This window comes from Peromyscus eremicus, chromosome 8a (genome assembly GCF_949786415.1).
Source record: "Peromyscus eremicus chromosome 8a, PerEre_H2_v1, whole genome shotgun sequence".
Taxonomy (NCBI): domain Eukaryota; kingdom Metazoa; phylum Chordata; class Mammalia; order Rodentia; family Cricetidae; genus Peromyscus; species Peromyscus eremicus.
Window position 1 is genome coordinate 69,468,423 of NC_081423.1, and position 8,417 is coordinate 69,476,839.

Sequence of the window (8,417 nt, forward strand, 5' to 3'; positions counted from 1 at the left end):
GCAAAATAATTTATCAGCCAATGTAACGATTAAACATCACACTGGCCAAACACTTATTTTAGCCATAGAATAAGTGTACTGGCAATGAACAAACCCAAAATTAAATTGAGAAACTCACAATAGAATCTGTAAAAATAGCTTAGATGGCCGGGCATGGTGGCACATGCCTTTGATATCAACACCTGGGAGGCCAAGGCAGACATTTCTCTGTCTGGTCTACATATGAGACCCTGTCTTACAAAACAAACAATTGCAAAATACAAAACAAAACAAAACAAATCCAACAACTTAGATATGGGGCTGAAGAGATGGCTCAGAGTTAAGAGAATGCATATGCTGCTCTTACAGAGAACCCAAGGTCAATTCCAGGACCCACAATAGGCAGCTCACAACAATTTGTAACTGCAGCAAGGGCATGACTGGGGGAGAATTTGAAACCCTTTTCTGTCTTCCTCAGGCACTTCCAGCCATGTGCACAGACACACAGACACACAATTTAAATTAAAATTAAGTATACTTTAGACGTTGGGCATGATACTGCATGCCTATAATCCCAGCATTTGAGGTGCAGGAAGAAGAAATACTTAAACAGTGAGTTCCAGGCCAATCAGGGTGAAACAGCAAGACTCTACATACATACATACATACATACATACATATATACATACATACATACATACATACAAAGAGGGGGAAAGGGCCAAGTAAAATAGACCTGTTATCAATTCTTAACTACTTGATTAAGAGACTGAGATCATAAATTCAAGACTTTCCATAGACTACGTTCACAGCCATCCTGAACAACTTGGTAAGACCTCATATCAAAAACAAAAGGCTGGGGCTGGAGAGATGGCTCAGTGGTTAAGAGCACTGACTGCTCTTCCAGAGGACGTGGGTTCAATTCACAGCACCCACATGGCAGCTAACAGTTGTCTGTAACTCCAAGATCTGCCACCCTCACATAGATATACATGCAGGCTAAAACACCAATGCACATAAAAATAAAGATAAGCAAATTATTAAAAAAAAAAGGGGGGGCCTTGGAATATATCTCAGAGCTAGAGCACTGGACTGGAATGTGCAAAGTCCTAGGTTTGATTCCCAGCACACCAAGGCCCTCCACTCCCCTATAAGAAAAGGTGAAAAGAAAACCCACAGAAAAAGAATAAAAAGATAACAATTTTGAAAAACAAGTTAGGCTCTGAATAGGTGTTTTCCAAAGAAGACATAAAATGAACAATAACCACACAGAAAGATATTCAACATTAGTACTAGAAGAAAGCTGCATAGAGACATAATAAGCTACACCTTACCATTCACTAGGACTGCAGAGAAGGGAAGAGAGGGAGAGGGAAGAAACCATCACATATGGCTAGTGTGAATGTAAAATGGGAAAATAGTTCGGTAATTTCTTAAGAAGTTCAACATAGCCTGACTGGACAGATGGCTCAGCAGTTAAGAGCACTGGCTGCTCTTCCAGGGAACCTAGGATAAATGTCTAGCATCTACATAGTGCCTCACAAGTGTGTGTAATTCTAGATCAGGGAATCTGACATCTGAGGGCAGCATACATGCAAGTGGCACATAGACATACATGCAGACAAAACACACCTACACTTAAAATGTTTTCTAAAAAGTTAAATATAGGCTGGGCATGATGACACACCTTTAATCACAACACTCTAGAACAGAGGCAGGAGGATATCTGTGAGTTTAAGGCCAACCTGGTCTTCATGGGGAGTACCTGGACAGCCATGTTACACAGGGAGACCCTATCTTAAACAAACAAACAAATAGGTTAAACACAGCTGGTCAGAGCTGGAGAGATGGCTCAGTGACTAAGAACATTGGCTGCTCTTCCAGAGGACCAGGGTTTAATTCCCAGCACCCACATGGTGGGTTCATAAGCATCAATAATTCCAGTCCCAGGGGATGCAATGCCTTCTTCTAGCCTCTAAGGGCACTACACACATGTGGTGTGCAGGCAAAACACTCATATGCATAAAATAAAAAATAAATATTTTAAAAAAAAAAGTTGGGCATGGTGGAGAATACCTTTAATCACAACACTTGGAAGGCAGAGGCAGACAGATCTCTGTGAGTTCCAGGCTAGCCTGTTCTAGAGAGAGTTCCAGCCAGGCGGTGGTGGCACATGCCTTTAATCCTAGCACTCCAGAGGCAGAGGCAGGCAGACAGATCTCAGTGAGTTCGAGGTCAGCCTATTATACAAATCGGGTTCCAGGACAGTCAGGACTGTTACACAGAGAAACCCTGTCTCAAAAAAACCAAAGAGAAAGAGAAAGAGAGAGAGAGAGAGAGAGAGAGAGAGAGAGAGAGAGAGTGTGTTTCAGACTAGACAAGGCTATATAGTGAGACCCTGTATCCAAAACCAAACCAAAACCCACCAATAGGGGGCTGGAGAGATGGCTCAGAGGTTAAGAGCACCGACTGCTCTTCCAGAGGTCCTGAGTTCAATTCCCAGCAACCACATGGTGGCTCATAACCACTTGTAATGAGATCTGGTGCCCTCTTCTGGCCTGCAGTCATACATGCTGTATACATAATAAATAAATAAATCTAAAAAAGAAAAAAAAATTAAAAAAAAAAAAAAACACCAATAGCGCAGGTTTTAGTTTCTGGCCTTCATACACTCACAGCTGCACTGTAAAGACAAATGACTAACTTCTCTCAGATGTGATAAACTGGTGTTACACAACTGTCTTTTTCTTTAATGTTGGCTTTGCTTAATTCTAAATTCAAGACCACAGAGTAGTTAACAGGGAACCTCCTTTGAAGGCACCTCAGCAGACATGCCCCCAGGCTGTGGTTCACTTCCGGAGCCTGCTCCACCACCTGCACTAACTTCCTACCGTTACTTTCCAGAGCAGAGACATCAGAGGCACAATTCCATTCTGTCACTTACAGAACTCGCTCACCAAGGTATGCAAGTACACACTGAAACACACATTGACAACATTCTTTCAAAGGAAATTCTTCTCATTCAGAATTTTTCTCCTGCTGCTTTAAGATTCACCTGTGTGGAGGCTGTCGAGATGGCTCAGTGGTCCTGGGTTCAATTCCCAACAACATATATAACTACAGTCCCATGGGATCCCATCCCCTCTTCTGGTGTGCTGACATGCATGCAGACAAAACACCCACATACATTGAATAAATAAATAAATAAATAAATAAATAAATAAATAAATAAATAAATCTTTTTGGGCAGTGGTGACGCACGCCTTTAATGTCAGAGCTTTAGAGGCAGAGGCAGGTGGATCTCTGAGTTTAGGCTAGCCTGGTCTACAGAGCGGGCTCCAGGAGGGCCAAGGCTACACAAGGAAACCCTGTCTCAAAACACACACATCCCAAAAAAGATTGACGTGTGTGAAGTAGAATCTTGCTAAGGCAAATTATTATACAAGATAGACTGTGTCAAACTAGCCTACCAGTATTTGCAAAATTTTAAATAAAAAATGCATGTAAAGAAATATATATGTGCTGGGAGGTGGTGGTACACACCTTTAATCCCAGCACTGGTTTGGGGGGCGGGGGGCGCCCCAGAGTCAGGCAGATCTCTGTGAGTTCGAGGCCTGGTCTACAGAGCGAGTTCCAGGATAGGCTCCAGAGCTACACGGAGAAACCATGTCTCAAAAAAATAAACAACAACAACAACAAATATATATATATATATATATATATATGTATATACATACACATACATGCATGCAATAACAATTAATAAAAAAGAGGCCATGAATTTGAAAGAGAACAGGGAGGGGTATATGGGAGGGTTTGGAGGGAGAAAAGGGAAGGGAAAAATGTAGTTATATTATAATTTCAAAAAAATTTTTAATCTCTCTAAACTATAATTAATAAGCATAAAGTCTCAATGAAAGTGAGCACTTCATAAAGATTTAAATGAACTGTTCCCCAGTGGGAAAACTTATCCTTAATCCAGACATGAACTAGAACAAATCTCCAAGCCACGTGGTGGCACAATGTAATTGCACCTCTTGGGATGCTAGGGCAATAGGTTCTGAGTTTGAGGCCAAGCTGGACTACACAGTGAGACCTTGTTTCCAAACACAAAGTGGGGGGTATAGTATGGGCATGGTAGGGCATACTTGTATTTCTGGCTCTTGGGAGGTGAAGGGAGGGCAGTCTAGGCTACACGCTACCCTACCTCAAAAATAATAAGTAGGCTAAGCCTGGTAGCTCACATCTTGGGAGACAGAAACAGATGGATCTTTGTGAGTTCCAGCCAGAGCTACACAATATGACACTATCTTTTTTGGGGGGCGCTGGGGGGAGTTTCAAGACAGGATGTGTAACAGTCTGGTTTGAACTCACAGAGATCCACCTGGCTCTGCCTCCCCAGTGCTGGGATTAAAGGTGTGTACCACCACCACCACCACCACCACCACCACCACCACCACCACCACTACCACCACCACCCTAGACTCTATCTTTAAAAAAAAAACAAAAAACAACCAAATAATGAGTGTGTCTCTGAGAGTGTGTGTGTGTGTGTGTGTGTGTGTGTGTGTACACATGCTTGTGTGTGCCTGGGTACTTGAGAACAAGCGCTTAAGCTCATGGCATGGTACACATGTGGAGGTCAAGAGTCAACTTGTGGAAGTCAGTTCTCTCTTCCCATCATGTGGGTTCCAGGAATCAAACATTAAACTTAGGTTGTCAGCTTGGCAGCAAGCTCCTTTACCCACTGAGCTGTCCAGCCAGGCCCTAATAATAATAAAAACTTTTTGAAAAAATTTCTTTTGAGATAGAGTCATTCTATGTACCCCTGGCTATAACTTGCTATACAGACCAGGCTGGCCTTTAACTCAGATCTACCTGACTATTGGGATTAAATCATATGCCACCATACCTGGCAGTAATATACTTTTTTGTCAAACAAAAATCTGCTATCTCATTCTAAAACTTGTGTAATGTCTCAGCAATTATTTCAAATTTTTAACTGGCAGAAAAAGCAAAGCATCCAACATTTTCATAATCTAACAAAATTCTTAGTTTCAACTTATTACCACAGAAATATAGATAAACAACAAGAAGAGAAATACCCTCTCATCATCACAATCCTCTTACTCATTAGTGTGATTGTCCATTACTTTATACCTTTAGGGCTTTTATTCTGTTTGTTTTTAGATAGTAGCCACTCAGTTTTATCTATAAACCATTAATTTAGTTTCATCATTTACCATCTGAAGAATTAACTACATAAATGCCTATACTTACTAATATAGACTCACCCAGAACAAAATACCTACAAAGTTGTTATCTGTGTGATCAATTCTTTAAAAACATCCAGCTCGGGCTTACTTGCATTTGTTACTGAGCAGCTCTGAACAGCTGAAGGTAAACTTGAATCACTCGGAACTCAGCAATGACTGGTGATGCCAAGCTACAGTCCACGAGATGGCAAACTGCCCAATAAGCCAGAGTATCTTGAGAATACTTTATATTTTATTTCATTTAACCCTCACTTTACAAGGAAGAAAACAATATCAGTTTACTCTAGATGCCATAGTTCATGAGTATGGCCAAAGAGATCTATAGTCCCTATTTTTCTTTTACTAAGTTCAATTTGACTTACAAATAGCACACTGTGACTTTGCTAATAAATGCAATCAAGAACGCAGGACTGTGAGATGGTCCTGTGGGTGAAGGAGCCTGTCACCAAGCCTGATGTCCTGGCTCACTCCTCTGAACCAACTCCCACAAGTTGTCATCTTCCCCACAATGTGCATGCACACACACAGAAACGTAGTAATAGTTTCAAAAAGAATCTATGCAGGAGCCAATGAAATGGCTCAGCTAGTAAAGGCCCTTGCTGCCAAGTCTAGGGACCTGATTTGAGCCTCAGACTCCCTACATGATGGGAAGAGGGAACTGACTCTCCCAAGTTGTCCTCTAACCACCCGCCCCCACACACGTGCTATTGCATACCTTCCTCATCAAAATAAATAAATGTGAAAGAAAGAATCCGTGTGCAAGCCAGATTTGGGAGTGCAAACCTACAACCCCAGCACACAGGGGAGAAGGGCAGGAGGATCACGGAGAACCACAAGTTGAAGGCCAGCATAGCTACTCAGTAGGCCCATGTCAATCAAATCTATCAAACTCAAGTCTTCAGGCTCAAAACTTCTGGTAGCAAGTGTCTTTTCCCACTGGACCATCCATCTTGTCCAAGACACTTAAATCTACACAATATAATCTGCTGAATTGAGTCAAAAGACACTATCTGTGGGCAATCACTTCTCTGGCCTATGCCTCAGTTTCCTTATTATAAAAGAAAGCAGTGGGGCTGCTCTGACATGCCACCAATGTTAAAGAAGGGTTTACATAACAAAGTAAACGTTGTATATTCACCATAGGAAACATAAGATTTTCTTAAGAATCTAAATTGTTACCATACTTTTTAAACTTTTTTTTCCAAAGTAATCTAGACTGACTCTCTTTAGGTAGCTGACCCAACTCCATCCCATCTCTTTCCCTTTATCCACCTTGAGACATTAAGACATCTCTTAGTAACACACTCAATCAAGGCCTGGCGGTGCAGGCCCCGCCTGTATTCTTGGCACTCAGGAGCCTGAAGCAGGAGAATTTTGAGTTTGAGGCCACCTGGCTACCCAGTGACACATTGTATTTTTGTTTTTGTTTTTTTATTTATTTATTTATTTTATTTTTTTTCTGGTTTTTCAAGACAGGGTTTCTCTGTGTAGCTTTGCGCCTTTCCTGGAACTCACTTGGTAGACCAGGCTGGCCTCGAACTCACAGAGATCCGCCTGCCTCTGCCTCCCGAGTGCTGGGATTAAAGGCGTGCGCCACCACCGCCCGGCGGTTTTGTTTTTTTTAAAGAATGCACTCAAGAGAAACATTTCAACTCTAAAAGTACTCCTCTTCAAAACCCTCCTTAATTACTTCTGCTCTTCCTCCCAATTCCCCTTCCCTAAGTTAGTGGTCACATTTCATTTTCTTATTCACTTTTCCTGTCCCAAGAGCAGGCCAAACCTGGAGCTTCTACTATTCCTGAAGTACAATAAGAAAATGAAAAGGAAAACAAACAAGGCCCCAGTTCATCCCAAGAATCACAATACTGGACTCTCTAAAGACCCATATGAACCCACAGACTGAAAAGTCCACCAGTAACTAACGACAGCATTCACATAAAGCCACCCCCTCTGCAGTCTCCTCTCTGGCCCTACTCCAGAGCCACTGCCATATGGAACCAATATAACTCAAAAGTGTATCATAGTTATAACTAAAGCAATTCTGTATTTGTTTCAAATTTAGTATTCACCACGTTTGATTAAAAGGCTAAGTGGAATCCCACAGTTGAAAAGTGTGTGTGTGTCTCAAAACCCACATTTGGAACAGTGTAATTCTGAGTCATTTGATTGATACTTTGTTGGCCCACTTAATTTCATAAAGTGTTCAGAGACCTAAAAAGGCCTTTCTCTTTTGCCAGAAGGGCACACTTTATTTACTAAAGAAGGAAAACTGAGGGTGAGAAGAGGAGCCCCTATATAAATACAGCAAATATCTAACATCAGCCATAAATCCATATTCTTACACAAATGGCCGCATTTAATCACCATGAGGTTATTACTAAGGATATTTGTCCTGAATCGGTTTAGTTTGACATCTCATTTTTTTTTTTTTACCTTCGGTGTAATAATATGTGTATGTTTCAATAAATACTATGTTAGAAAAGGTGATATTCCACAAATAACAAACTACTAGCGCAGCAAAGGTAAAACCAAGATGTGCACTAGGAAAAGCGATTCTAAATTTAAACTTCAGCAAGGAAAGCCCTCACACCACTATTCACAAGTCTCTGTTCAGGCAATTTATTTTTGGCGAGACAAATCACAGCTGTCAACGCTGTTTTCTTTTCCCCCCACCCTACAATTACATAAACTATTCCGGAAAAAAATATAGACATCTTCAACTTGAGGGAAATTAACTTACAAATGCCGTGTGTCATTGTGAATGGTTTTTTTTTCCCCTTTAAAATGTCACACGGAAGGGAGGTTAAAAATAAAAGGCAAACAAACCAACCCTGGAAGATGCAGCAGAGCCCCCTTGCTCCCGAAATAAAACTCCTGGTGGCTGTAACAGCAGCGGCAGCGCTACTCCCGACAGAAGTTTTCAGCTGTCACTTCTAACAGCTGAGCGCTTCCTAGGAGAGAAGCGACAGGCCGAGAAGAGAGGTGGTTGTGGGGAGTCCGAAGATTTAAAGACTTGCAATCTTACACTCCAAAGGAAAACCCTTCCGCACCTCACACCTGCACTTAGGGGACACCCAGCAAGATCAGCCCCCACCCCCACCCCCACCCCTGCACACGCTCACACCATCCCGGCCACAGTCAAGACCCACAGCTCCAGAAGCC

The 8,417-nt window shown here is 41.8% G+C and overlaps 1 protein-coding gene across 3 annotated transcripts in view; it reads right to left on the reverse strand.

Moving 5' to 3' along the window:
- Rps6kb1 (ribosomal protein S6 kinase B1) overlaps positions 1-8,417 on the reverse strand; it is a 43,975-nt gene that overhangs the window by 35,018 nt on the left and 540 nt on the right. Inside the window, exon 1 of one of the 3 annotated variants that reach the window (XM_059271422.1) lies at positions 8,086-8,181. The exons of the other annotated variants lie outside the window; for them this stretch is intronic. The gene's annotated coding sequence lies outside the window, so the exon portion shown is untranslated. Of the gene's footprint in view, positions 1-8,085; positions 8,182-8,417 lie in introns of those variants that run through there. 3 annotated transcript variants of the gene reach the window in all.